Source organism: Myotis lucifugus, unplaced genomic scaffold, assembly GCF_000147115.1.
Source record: "Myotis lucifugus unplaced genomic scaffold, Myoluc2.0 scaffold_29, whole genome shotgun sequence".
Classification (NCBI taxonomy): domain Eukaryota; kingdom Metazoa; phylum Chordata; class Mammalia; order Chiroptera; family Vespertilionidae; genus Myotis; species Myotis lucifugus.
Genome location: NW_005871077.1, coordinates 5436428 through 5451659, shown reverse-complemented (window position 1 = coordinate 5451659; position 15232 = coordinate 5436428). Strand labels below are relative to the sequence as shown.

General features: G+C 41.4%; 1 pseudogene; it reads left to right on the top strand.

Moving 5' to 3' along the window:
- The first annotated feature begins 1553 nt into the window (after nt 1–1553).
- On the top strand, nt 1554–2355 carry LOC102439727 (annotated as a pseudogene).
- Nucleotides 2356–15232: the final 12877 nt, after the last annotated feature.

The following is a 15232-nucleotide window of genomic DNA, read 5'->3' as shown; positions in this document are numbered from 1 at the left end:
CTCATGCAGAAAGCATTTTTTTTTGTTAGTTCAATTATGCTGGCTTTTGTACTAAACTAATTTGATTTCCTTTTTAACCTTTGTTTGATTAGGGGAACAGACATTTGCATTAAAATTCAAGAGAGATGAAGTCTATCATCGATCTTGACTTCCTCATGGACCTCTTGTGCTCAGTGAAAGATGATTTAGAGAATGTCAAGAGTCCTGGAACAACCATAATGAGAGAGGAAAAAAATCACTTCAGACTTACAAACCAGTAAGGGCTTATTTGACAGAAAGGGCAATTGCATTTAGTGATGTTTTAGAGAAATCAAATTCAGGAAGTTTAATTTTGTTCTTAGGCCAAATCATTTAGAGATCTAGGAGATGAACTGCTATTAATAAAGTACTTGCTAGTTAAAATCAAAACATTTCAAAATATCTCAAGAGGTTAAACAAAACATGTACATTATTACTTGCTACAAAGGAAGACTAAAAGTAGATTCTAGTATTTCTTTATAAACTAATATTTCTTTATAAATATTTCTTATATTTCTGGTAAAACACTCACCTCAAGACCTGTTCATAGTTTAATCCTCTATTGCTGTATCTGAGAATTGTAGGGATAAAACCTATATCAAGCCAATCCTCCGGTAGTGCATCCCAGGATTAACCCTCTTTTATAATCATAATGAGAGAAAAAATCTATGTTTCTTTTCTTCTTTGAGTAATATAAAATTTTATATTTTAAGAACCGCTGATGAAATGGGATTGTTCATATGTAAAGACTCTAAGCTATTTGCAAATTTTTATTGTTGCCCTCTTTTCTGGACCATTTCCTGTGTTTTATGACCTCAAAAGCTTACATCCATTGTTCGTTCCTATAGTCACCCCCAAAGATCTTTATTTGAATCTTTTTCTAGAGTGGAGGCATCTTCTATTTTCTGAGCAGTTCCACTGGATTTGGGATTTTTAGTTTGGGAGGCGGTCACCTACAATGAACCTAGTGATGTATTAAATGTTCAATGGGCTACATGGAGAGTAGTATATCAGCTGGGTCCACCCATTCTCTTTGCTATAGCTACTTAGAACATTTTCCAGGTGATACAATGTGGTAGCTAGGAAAACAAACAGACAGGAAAAGAGAATAATTTTGTTAAAATATTCCAAGCAATTGGTTGCAAAATTTCTAATTCCCTGTATAATTGGACTACCTCTCCCAAATCAAATGGATAAATTGTCATGATTCTAAGTTTCTTGAAATAAGTTCTGGGGTCAGCAGGGCATGGCTAATTTCTTTCTTTCTATGGACAAGTCATTGAGTATATTTACTGCAAGTCACATTCCTTTATTTGTTGTTCTGACAGAGATAGTTCATCTCCAGTCCCCAGTTTCTAGATTTCACACCTTATAGTTGTTTTTATTTATAACTTTATATTAATTTTTTAATTAATGTATTTCTTCTTTAAGATAACATAAGCTAAGATGCTAGGAAATTAATTTTTTAAAAACTCAATTCAGGGGGGCGGGCGAGGCTGCCGCGGCAGGAGGGCCACGTTCTGGCTGCGGGCACTACGCGCGGAAGACTATGTCCGGGGGCAGCAGCTGCAGCCAGACCCCAAGCCGGGCCATCCCCGCCACTCACCCGGTAGTCCTCAGCGACAGCGTTCAGCTCCCACCCGCCCCCCCACCCCCCGGGACTACAGCACCACCCCAGGCGGCACGCTCTTCAGCACCACCCCGGGAGGTACCAGGATCATCTATGACCGCAAGTTCCTGATGGAGTGTCGGAATTCACCTGTGACCAAAACACCACCACGGGACCTGCCCACCATTCCAGGGGTCACTAGCCCTGTAAGTGACGAGCCCCCCACTGAAGCCAGCCAGAACCACCTGCAGAACAGCCCTGAAGATAAGCCAGCAGGCGGTGAAGAGTCACAGTTTGAGATGGACATTTAAAGGACCAGCCAGCAGATCAAGCAATGCCTCTGGGCCTCTCTGGCCCTTCTCCGGAGAAGAGTCACACCGCCAGTTATCATCCTGGGCAGGCATTGGGTGGGGGTCGACCACCCCAGTCCTCTGCTCCCTCAGTCAGGGCACCAGTCCCCCCTTCCTCTTGGTGAACATCAGCAGATACCTCTTTGTGCCTCCATTCATGCAAGAGCTGGCACCCCAAGGGGAGTGACTCTCAAGAGCACACACCCTGCAGCCTGGGGCCAGGAAGTGGACTTGGAGGAGCCCTTCTGAATGACCATCGGCTCTCTTCCTCTGAGGGCACACCACCCCTTCCTTAAGTTGGTGTGCTTGGGGAAGTCCCCCTCCCCTACTTCTTCAACAGAGGAAATAAAAGCCACCTTTGCCCTTGGGCCAAAAAAACAAAAAAAAACCTCAATTCAATTTGTAAGTGGAAGACATTAGGCATTTGATATTCAAGGTAAATCTAGTATTTCTTTACTTCTTGAGTAGTATTATAGAAAAAAATATAGATCTTTTAAGGATGTTAATGGAATTAAATTGTTCACATGTGGAATGCTTTTAAATTAATAAAATAGTACTATTAAAAATACTTTCAAATTGCATAAAGTTAGATTCTTTGATAGAAAAGGTGACACTTTTATTTTAATGTCTAACAAATAATAGAGATGAAAAATATTCCATTTATGGTAACAAGTTTCCATGCTGTTAATGGTATAGAGGTATAATACTCATAAAATATGGCAAAATAATTTCAGAGAAGTATTTTTATATGCTCCATGTGGGAAAATCACTAACTCTTCTTTCTTATTGTGAATTCAAAAATATTTATGTCATACTTTATATTTTGTTAAAATCAATATAATTTAACATAAAATTCATCTGAAGATAATATATTTATATATTCCTACAGCATTTTTAGTTGAGACATTTATTTGGATTTTAATTTAACAACAAATATTGGTAAGCTTTTACCTGCCTTATTCCTCCAGTCTCATGGCAATCAATAGTACTGGCTCTTGGGAAATCCATCAGACTCATCCCTCTGGAGATTTAAAAGGCAGAGACATCATTTTTTTGTCTTCATTTGCCCTTCAAATTCACTGAACAGAATTTCTTATCTCATAACAAAGATTTTGCTGAAGTATTTTATATTTAATTTATCAGAATAGCTGCCAAGATGTTCAAATTTGTTTTTAAAAGGCAGGAGCTCTATGGCAGACAGCTTGAAGTTTAAAAAACCTGATTTTGCATGCTCTTCATTTTTTCTATGGCCTCTAAAGTCTGGTTTATTGGTAACTGCTATAGTACTGTTCCTGTCTCAACTGGCTCCTCATTACTCAAAGCCAATATTAATTGCTAAATATGACTAATATCATGTGAAGGTCACAAAGTTCACTGCTAACCTTCATTCCAGCTCAAAATGTTTTCAAGGTTAATAGATTGATTTTGAGCTGAGATATGATGCATTTATAAAATGGAAGAAAATGAAAAATTTGACATCACCAATATATGGATAGTTTTAAATGATTCCTTTGTTACATTTGGACTGTAGCCATGAAATTCATTTGACATCTATCACATAGTTACATTATACCCTTGACACTGGAAAATAAATTAATGATACATTTTAATGTTAGATCATTTTACACACAGAGAGAGAGAGAGAGAGAGACAAAGGAGAGAGAAAGAGAGACTCCAGAATACAGAATAACAATAAAAATTATAACTTACTGACTCTTCCAGCTGAGGGATATCATATATGTAAAATAGAGACTAATCACTTTTAAAGATTGAGACTAAAATACAGTTCAGTTAAAACTATAATTCAATCTACTGATTGCTCCCTTTGGTTTACTTGCTTAGAGCAAGGACAATTAAAAATTCCTGACCTTGTTTCAATTCTGTACTCCCTACATTTTCTGAGGCCTGCCTCCAGCCTAAAGAAGTCTCCTGTTTTAACTTCTCAATGACTCTACTATCCCTGAGAGATCTTTACCGCCTCTGGTCCTGCCCAATGCCTATTTACGGGCCTTTTCCAGCAATCAGTTTCTGAGGTTGGCTTTCAATTGCACTTCGGTGAGTTTGGAGAGCCCTGGCTTCTGGTGTTGACCAGGACTTATTGTTTGTCCCAGTTTTTCCAGGACTGACTCACCAAATAGAAGGCAGCATTTCCTGGGAGAGTCTTCCAATTCTCATTAGGCTTTCTGGTCTTTACCAGAAACAAGTCACCAAGGCCTGTATAATATTGTTCAATTTCTCATAAGGCCTAGTTTATCCAATACCCTTTAGCTAGATTGCCTTTATTTTCAGGGTCTTCCCCTCTCATTTCCTGATGAATTAGCCCAACCACAATGAATACTATGTTAGTTTTCTCCCAAAATCATCACCAGTGGCATTCTCTCATCACAGAACTGCTTATCAACTCCTTGCCTTGGCTCTCCAGGTTGCCTACTATCATACCACCTTCTTCTTCCTGCTGTTCTTAGGGAACAGATAGATCTGTGATCTGCCCTTGACTCAGCTCTCTCCTCCCTAACTCTTGTGCACTTAACCTAGCCGAGCTTCTATTTTTCACCTCTGTACAACAACAACAAATAAACCTTCCTTATCAACTTTTGTGAGGATTGGTCACACATTGTGGAAAATTCCTACAGGTTCCAAGGCATATGACAAGGGTTCAGTGTGCTTATAAAAAGGCTTTGTTACTGGCCTACAGTTCTCACCATTTCTCAAAGATTCAGATTCCACTGTGAGTAAGATAAATATAATCTCAAGGTACAGTAATGCTTGATCATATCCTATGTCTTATCATTTCCTAGTTTTTTAGGTGTGAAAGTTTTGTCTTCCCAACTAGATTATAAGCTTCAGGAGGGCAAGCTAAAATCTTATCCTCTGTCACTAATGATTTGCTATTTCTTGGCCTCACATTCTCCTGCACTCAGTGTCCCCTTTCCCCAAGTATTTCTTGTCTACAGGGTTCATTGATATTTCCCTTATGTGGTATCCAGCCTGTGCTGAGCACAATAATGCCTGTCAAAGAGAGCCTTGTCCATGGGTCCCACACTGCCTGCACAAGGCATTACCACAGGCTCTGCTGCCTCTGCTGCCGGTGCTGTCACCCCGTCATGTCTGCTTAGACACATCCTGCCCTCCCTGATGGCTGTTTCATCCACCAATCATCATCTCATTGCACTAAGGCCCCTGGATCCTGTTCTTTGAGCCTTCAATGTCTTATGAGAGTTTCTAGGAAAATGATCGTTACTTAGGGAAACATTTTTCCTGGGATATAAATTCATTGAAAAGCAGCCAGGAAAAAAGCAGAGTGGTGGATTCAGAATACCCTCATATAACTGGCAAGTAAGGCTTTATTACTGGATTGCTTATTCTCTAAGGCCGGGTTTGCTTCCAGGAGCCCTCGGTACCTCAAGCTCATAGATTTCTAATGAGCACATTCCCAGTTCACCAGGTAGCATTCTCAGCACTAGCATCAGCTGAGCAAAAAGTTCAACTCTACTTTACATTCTTAAATAGTGCTCTGCTGGGCACACATGTACAAATCAGCTAAAGATCAGTAAACATTGATCCTAGTCCAGTAGTATAGAAAATTCAAGGTATTATATTGAATTTATGCCATGGGATTTTACTTTTTTAATTCCATTTGAAATTATTGTTTTATTTACTTGTCTATTTTTTATAAAAGTTAGACTAAAGAATAATAATACCTATTACTAGAGGCCATGTCGGGGGGGTGTCCCTCAGCCCAGCCTGCACCCTCTCACAATCCGGGACCCCTCAGGTAGGGTCCCTCGGCCTGGCCTGGGATCAGGGCCTATCGGGGCTTTTCTTCACCCAACTTCAGACAGCTGGTCCCACCCCCGCCACTGCCACTGCTTGCCATCTGTGCAGTGCTGCACCCCCTCCCCTGCCACCGGTGGCCTCCTTCTGCAAGAACAGGCTAGGGTGCAATGGCTTGGCTGGCCTGGGCCTCCCTCTTTCTTTGCTGAGGTCAGCCCTGCAAGGGACCGTCTGCCTACCTGATCTCCCCTAACCACTGGCCTGCCTACCTGATCACCCCTAAATGCTGGTCTGTCTACCTGATCACCCCTAACCACTGGCCTGCCTATCTGATCGCCCCTAACCACTTGCCTGCCTACCTGATCACCCCTAACTGCTGGTCTGCCTACCTGATTACTCCTAACCACTCTGCCTGCCTGCCTGATTGCCCCTAACCACTTGCTTGGGGACGAGGCCAGCCCACGAGGGGCCATGGTGGTCTGGTCTCTGGTCGTTTCGGTCATGATGGCTCTGGCCTTTTATTATATAGGATTTGAAACATGCATATAGGAGAATTTATTGCATATATAAGTTCAAATAACCAAGCTGAGGAAGAGTAAGCTTTGCAAAAGCCTATGTTCAAAGAAAGATTGATTTTGCTCAATGCACTTTAGAGAGCAAACACCAAAATAGTCCCAAACCCTAGAAAGAGGAGGCAGCCTTGAGAATCTTGCTTGGGGTGCTTCTAAAGCTATAAAATGTCTACTGGCTTGAGAAATCAAAACTGCTCCCCTACTGTTTGGGTGTCATTATTAGCTGCTCCTGCTCCAGTTTAGCCTCCTCTGCAATCAGGTATACTCCGTATTCTCCTGCCAACACCCTGAGAAGACCATGGCTTTCCTCATAGGTATCAATGGAGCTTTGGTGTTAGAGGCCTATTGTACATCAGTACCCTGGTCTGCAGGAGTTTTCCCCAGATCCCAAAAAAGAAGTGTGTGTGTGTGTGTGTGTGTGTGTGTGTGTGTGTGTGTGTGTGGTGGGGTGGGTAATTTGAAGAAAATAAACAATTATGAATACAAAGAAAATTACTATGTTTCTTTATGGCTGATCCTCTGGTTATTAGTCTCCTAAACACAATGGAATTATTTGGTTGTTTTAAGACTTTCAAATATGAATAGAACACCCTTCACAAACACAGAACTCAGACAGATGCATACATACACATTCCCACAAAGTCTTTCAGAGTTAAAAATATTAAGACAGGAGCAGAAGATGGCAGCTAGCAGGACAGAGGTGAGGGAGAGGGTGTGAGTGAGTGAGGGGGTGAAAGGAGAATGTGTGGATGTGTGTGGGGTGTGTGTGAGTGAGGGACAGTTCAATCTGGCAGGAGTACCAGGGGCTGGCAGACGAGGCTCTCCTGGACAGGGAGCACCTACCACTGCTGTGGGCACTCCCTGGGCTGCGGGGCTCTTGCATGAAGCCCACACCATCTTGAAGGGGAGTGTGGCCTCTTCTAGGAACTCATCAGCACCACCACCCAGACATGGGTGGCCCATGACCCTGCAGCCACTCCAGCCAAAATCCTGCTGCCCCACCTGCAGACCTACAGACTCTAGGACATCCACCTCCAAGGGTGCACAGCTCCCGCAGCACTGCCGACCTCCAGACACCACAGTCACGCTTTTCCAGCATGCAGGTCTCCGAAGCCCACCACCCCAAAGGCAGCTCTTGGGTGCCTCTGTGAACCCCCACTCAGCGTGCTCATATCCTATAGGCGGCTCCTGAGTGCCTCTTTGAGCCCACACTGGGTGCGCTTGTATCCAAGCTAGGACACACGGCCCCGGCAGTAGAAATTCAGACTTCCCCCTTCCCAGCTGCTTACCCACAGACACCCCTGTCATGTGGTTTCAGCACACAGGCCCCCTGAGGCTGCCACCCCAGCAGGCAGCCCCTGAGTACCTCTGTGAGCTGCTGCTAGGAGCACTCATATACAACCAGGGGTGCAAGGCCTCAGCAGCAGAAACTCAGACTTCCCCCTCCTCAGCTGCCGACCTCTGGTCACCATAGTCACACCGATCCAGCACTCAAGCCCTCTGAGGCTGCTGCCCCAGGATGCAGCCCCTGGGTGCTTCTCTGAGCCACCGCAAAGCACAACACTGGCTGCTGGCATCCAGTGTCCACAGTAGTGCTGCTCCAGCACATGAGCCCCCTGAGCCCACTGCCTCAGCATACAGCTCCTGGGTGCCTCTGTGAGCAGCCGCTGGACACGCATATAAACCAAGGACACACAACCCCCAAAGCACAAACTGTGACTTCTCCCTTCATGGGGCTGGTGCCACAATCACTCTGATCCAGCATATGGGCCCCATGAGCACACACCCCTTGCAGACGGTTCCTGGGCCCCTCTGTGAGCTGCCACTGTGTGTGTGCCTCTCCAAACAAGGGTGCACAGCTCCCTCAGCAGGATCCACAACATCCCCCTCCTTGTTACTTACCTCTGGACAGCTTGGTGAGTTACTGAAGACTTGCCTCCCTGGACAAGGTCACATTGTCTCAGCCACCGTCACCAAGATTTCCACATCCCCAGCTGCTGGATCCTGAACACCCTCATGATTCAGAGAGGGAAATCACTTTGGCCAGAGTCCCACTGCCTCAACCACAGTGGGAGACACCCGCCCCCCACTGTCAAGGGTTCTGGGACCCTCGTAGTGAGTTGCACAGTGACACTAATCCAGCAAGAGTCACACCACACTGACCAAAGTCACAGAACCTGAGCCTCAGGCCCCGAGACTTCTTCCTCCCATGCCGTGGACTCTGGGAACCCACTGTGAGCACATATCAATGAAACCTCAGACAATCTTTTCCACAAAAGCTAGAACCACAATCACATCCAAAATGGCCTACACAACAAAGCTTGGGGTGAGTCACAATGCCAACCCATGACGAGACTTCATCCACGAATAAGAAACTAACATTTAAGATCCAACTACATCAAGAGAACCCAAATAACTAAAGTAAGGAGCTCTGCTAGATCACCAAGCCCAGGAGACCTATGAGACTGCACCAGTAGCACCACCGCCAAAAGAACCTGGTTAGCAAAGCAGTTGGATCTAGGACACAGAAATAATTAAAACATTACAGCAAAAAAGGGGAGATAATAAAACAATCCCCAAAGGAAAGGAAAGAGGAATCACCAGAAAGGGAATTAAATGAAATGGAGACAAGGAACATGTCAGAGAAATAATTCAGAATAATAGTTATAAGGATGCGCAAACGGCTAGATGACAAATACACGCAACTCAATGAGAATTATAAGGAGCTGAATGAGAATGTCACCAACATGAAAAGGAACCAAGAGGAAATGAAGAATGACATAGCTACAATAAAGAACACAATGGAAGGCTTAAACAGTAGACTAGAAGAGGCTGAGGACTGCATTGGTGAATTAGAAGGCAAGGTAGAAAAAAACAAAAAAACAAAAAACACAGCAGAAACTGGAAAGAAAACTTAAAAAGCAGGAGGAGAGCCTAAGGGAGCTTTGGGACAACATGAAGCAAAAACAACATCCACATAATAGGGGTACCAAAAAGAGAGGAAGTGGAGCAAGGAATAAAAAACCTGTTTGAAGAAATAATGACAGAAAACTTCTCTGATGTTGGCAAGAAAAAACCACACAAGTCCAAGAAGCACGTAGAGTCCCAAACAAGATGAACCCAAAAAGACCAACACCAAGACACATCATAATTAAATTGACAAACATCAATGATAAAGTAAGAATCTTAAAGGCTGCCGGAGAGAGACAGAAAGTTACCTACATGGGATATGTCATTAAAATATCAACTGATTTCTCAAAAGAAACACACCAGGCCAGAAGGGAATGGAATGAAATATACAAATGATGCAAAGCAAGGGACTGAATCCAAGAATACTATACCCAGCAAGGCTATCATTCAAAATTGAAGGTGAAATCAGGAGCTTCACAAACAAAAAGGAATAAGGGAGTTTACTACCACCAAATCAGCAATGCAAGAAATGCTAAAGGGACTGCTGTAAAAAGAAGAAACAGAAAGGCAACAAGGAACACAAACATAAAGAATAAAAATGGCGACGAACAAGTATTTATCAATAATAACATTAAATGTAAATGGATTAAATGCTCCAATCAAAAGACATAGGGTATCTGAATGGATAAGAAAACATGACCCATATATTTGCTGTCTGCAAGAGACCCACTTCAGAACAAAGGATTCACACAGACTGATAGTGAAGGAATGGAAAAAAAATTTTTCAGGCAAATGGAAATGAGAAAAAAGCTGGGGTTACAATATTTATATCTGACAAAATAGACCTCAAAGTAAAGGCCATAATAAGAGATAAGGAAGGCCACTTCATAATACTAAAGGGAGCAATTCAACAAGAAGATATAATTCTGGTAAACATATATGCACCCAATACAGGAGCACCCAAATACATAAAACAACTTCTGGAAGATATCAAGGGAGAGATCAACAGCAATACAATGATGGTAGGGGACTTTAATACCCCACTGACACCACTGGATAAATCCTCTACCCAGTTGTTCTCAGCCTTCCTAATGCTGCCACCCTTTAATACAGTTCCTCATGTTGTGGTGACCCCCAACCATAAAATTATTTTCGTTGCTACTTCATAACTGTAATTTTGCTACTGTTATGAATTGTAATGTAAATATCTGATATGCTATATGTGTTTTCCTATGGTCATGACCTACAGGTTGAGAACCACTGCTCTACACAAAAAATGAGCAAAGAAACAGCAATCCTAAATGACTCACTAGATCAGATGGACTTAATTGACATCTTCAGAACATTTCACCCCAAAGCTACAGAATATACATTCTTCTCAAGTGCTCATGGGACAGTTTCAAAGATAGACCACATATTAGGACACAGGCAAAGTCTCTTCAAATTCAAGAAGATAGAAATCATAACAAGCATCTTCTCAGATAACAATGGCATAAAATTAGAAACCAACTACAATAAAAACAATGAAAAAACATAAAACACTTGGAGGCTAAATAGCATGCTATTAAACAATGATTGGGTTACCAAAGAGATCAAAGAAGAAATAAAACCATCCTGGAAACAAATGACAGTTAAAACACAAAAATCCAAAATCTATCGGACACAATGAAAGCAGTCCTGAAAGGGAAGTTCATAGCTCTACAGGCCTACTTCAAAAAAAGAAAAAAAAGTAATAAATTATCTAACCCTACAACTTAAAGAAGTAGAAGGAGAGCAACAGAAAAGCCCACAGTGAACAGAAGGGAGGAAATAATAAAGAACAGAGTGGAAATAAAAGACATAGAGACAAAAAATACAAAAGATCAAGGAAACCAAGACCTGGTTCTTTGAAAGGATAAACAAGATTGATGAACCTCTAGCCAGGCTCACCAAGAAACAAAGAGAGAGGACCTAAATAAACAAAATCAGAAATGAAAGAGGTGAAGTAACAACCAATCCCACAGATATGCAAAGGATTGTAAAATAATACTACAAACAACTCTACTCCAACAAACTGGACAACCTCAACAAAATGGACGTATTCCTAGAAGAATACAAGCTTCCAAAACTCAATCAGGAAGAATCAAAAAACCTGAATAGGCTGATAACTACTGATGAAATTGAAACAGTAATCAAAATAATTCCAGCAAACAAAAGCCCTGGACCAGATGGCTTCACAAGGGAGTTTTACCAAATATTCAAAGAAGAACTAAAACCAATCCTTCTCAGACTATTCCAAAAAATTCAAGAGGAAGGCAGACTTCCAAGCTCTTTCTATGAAGCCAGCATTACCCGAATCCCATACCAGATTTAGACACTACAAAGAAAGAGAATTATAGGCCAATATCCCTGATTAACAAAGATGCTAAAATCCTCAACAAAATTATAGCAAACTGGATCCCGCATTACATTAGAAAGATCATACACCATGACCAAGTGGGATTTATTCCAGGGATGCAAGGATGGCACAATATCCACAAATCAATAAACGTGATACATCACATAAACAAATTGGGGGTGACTGGGCCGGCAGGGAAGGGCAGTTGGGAGCGATCGGGCTGGAAGGGGAGGGCAGATTGGGGCAATTGGGATGGCAGGGGAGCAGTTATGTGTCAATCAGGCTGGCAGGGGAGTGGTTAGGGGTTGATCAGGCTGGCAGGCAGAAGCTGTTAGGGGCAATCAGGCAGGCAGCAGTCAGGTGAGCAGTTGGGAGCCAGCAGTCCAGAATTGTGAGAGGGATGTCCGACTGCCAGTTTAGGCCCAATCCCAGCAGTCGGACATCCCCCAAGGGGTCCCAGATTGGAGAGGGTGAAGGCTGGGCTGAGGGACACCCCCCACACCAGTGCACGAATTTCATGCACCAGGCCTCTAGTAGATTCATAAAGGTTGAAAGAGCTGCCCAAAGTTGCATAGCTAGTAAGTGGAAGAGATGGCTCATTTTGCCTCAAGACCATTGTTCCTTAATCTATCATTAAACCTCAAAAAAAAATATACCAATTAACTTCCAACATTTAAATAACAACAAAGATGTAGCTGCCCTTTCATCTGTGCTCCAGAAACATGACAGGTAGAGTTGAATAATGAATCACAGTTATTTCACTCATCCATGAGGTAAGATGGAGGCGAGGGACTGTGCATGGTGAACAGTGGTGCAGTTGCCATCTCTGTTGATCAAAGATAAGAAAGGCAGAAAGGTGACCCTGTTAGGAGGAACTTCCTAATGAGCTACATGGCTCTGTCACCTGCCTCACAGGCACCACCCACAATTGCTAGTCCCAGGCACCCATCCTAATGAGGATGAGTGATGGCCAGATGGACTCATAATGGGATATAGTATACAAAGATACTACACAAGAAAAGACAGAAAAAGGAAGTGGGGGTTCAGAACAAATTAAAAAGTATCACAAGAGCCCTAACCAGTTTGGCTCAGTGGATAGAGCATCTGCCTGCAGACTCAAGGGTCCTGGGTTTGATTCCGGTCAAGGGCATGTACCTTGGTTGCGGGCACATCCCCAGTGGGGAGTGTGCAGGAGGCAGCTGATCGATGTTTCTCTCTCATCAATGTTTCTAACTCTCTATTCCTCTCCCTTCCTCTCTGTAAAAAAATCAATAAAATATATTTTTAAAAAAAGTATCACAAGAAATGTGACACCACAGAACAGGCAAAATTCAAGTATATAACCATGAATTTGCAAATTGAGATAAAACTATTGATTTATAAAACAACATTTTAAATTTGGGTTATAAGGGCCTAGGGAAGATAAAGTGAAATAATAGATAAAACAAATGCTTACAGAAGTATAAAGGTGACTTTGGAAGGAGCACAAAAGAGAATAGACACTGTTGAGAACAAAATAAGAAATATGGACAAGAGTGAGGAAGTGAGAAATGGAAATAAACAGTAATTGGAGAAGATTAGAGAGATAAATATAGAAGATGTATTCCTAAAATCCATAATTAATAGGAGATTTGAATCTAAATTTTAAATGGCATATCTTATTCTAAGAAAATAAACTTAAATCAAATTAGCAACAGTGAGACAGATCCTAGGAAAGCTACTCGATATCAAAGATAAAGAAAGATTTTCTAACAATAGGAACAAAATTCAGAGGAAAATGAGAACATAAAGAAGGAGATAACATAGGTTCAGAGAGTTCCTTATCTTTCATAGTCAGGCAGTTAATATGTTGATTTAAATATATAAATACATGCATTAAGAAAAATCAAACAAAAGCAACAGTAGAAAGAATACTGGGGAGAAGAAGTGGAAATTATTGATATCAACATTATAGTAGTAAGAAGTTAAACAATGTTGAGCAAAGAAATAGACATCTTATGTAAAGTATACTTATAAAAATAAAGGACGTTAGAGAATTAAAAATCTTTCTTATTATCAGTAAAACAAACAAAAAACACATGGCAAAAGATAGAAATTAAAGCATTAATAAAAACCAGAAGTACATCATTAACTATAACAAAAGTAAGATTTGCCTCAAGAAATATATTCTATATATATATTCATATATGTGTGTGAATTATGTATATGCAAAGATGTCCACTGCAAAATTTTTTGTAATATCAAAAGACCTGGAACAATTTTAACTTTATTATTAGCAACTGATTGAATGAAGTATAATACATCCATAAAATGAAGTATTATATAGCAGTCAAAGAGAGTGAAGCAGCTTCAAAATCATAGTGTTAGGTTTAAAAATAAGGTATAGGATACACAAGTATTTGTATAAAAATCATATGCACATACAACATGAAATCTGAATATGTGTATGTGTCAGTATAGGTATATATTTTACCTGGAAGGACAAAGAAATGGGTAAAACAGCTGTTACCAGAGAGGGAAATTGGGTCCGTGGGGGGTGAAGGCAAGAAAATTAACTTTTATCCACGTACTTTTCTGAATTGTGTTTAAGTGAGTGTTCTATCTAGTCTAAACCATATAAATTAAGTAATTGTAATTTTTAAAATACAAAATAACCTTACCAATTGGTTGACCTTGTTATGCAAGTTCCAGTTTATCATGAATTGGGAAAGAAAGGTGGTTTGACTCAGCAAATTCCCTGCCTAGAACATCCTGGAGTATCATATTACTTCTGTATCCCACTAAGAGATAAGGTTTCAATTTGCCTTTGGAGCCACTAAGAGCTTGACTTAGCAAGGATTTGAACACAGAGATCACCATCTGTACTAAATAGAAATGGTCCAGACCAGTACCAATGCCTACTTCAAAGGAAGGCTAGCCCTAGCCAGTTTGGCTCAGTGGATAGAGTGTCAGCCTGCAGACCCAAGGGTCCCGGGTTTGATTCACGTCAGGGGCAGGTACCTTCGTTGCAGGCTCCTTTCCGGCTCAGGCCCTGGCCAGGGCTCATGCAAGAGGCAACAATCGATCTGTTTATCTGACATTGATGTTTCTCTCTTTCCCTCTCTCTTCCACTCTCTTTAAAAATCAATGGAAAAATATCCTCGGGTGAGGGTTAACAACAACAACAACAACAGGCTAGAGAATGCCCATTTGTGGCATGCCCCTCGCACACAAGGAAACTGAATTAAATCAGATTGAAGTCATATTGCAGTTAGAGGCAGAGGCATGGTGTGTTCAGGGGCATGGAACCCAGCCTGCAAGGCTGTTACTAAGTGTTCTTCAGTTCTTAATTTTTCTAATTAAATGTCCACTCCCACTAAGAGCACCCTTTTACAGAGCTCATTAGAAATGAGAAAATATTCTTGCTTTGCCTGTACTTTGTGGATTTTTTACCTTTCTACTAATAGAATATAATCTCTAGACCTAGATCAGAGGGACAATTTACACAAGACTACTCACACAGTATAACCTTCCACAATTTGTTATTTCAAGGCATAAAAAAAGAAAAACAATCACAACTGATTAGAGAAAAAATATATAAGGGTGGTCTCCCTCTTGAGAGTTCAATTTGATCCTTTAAAGT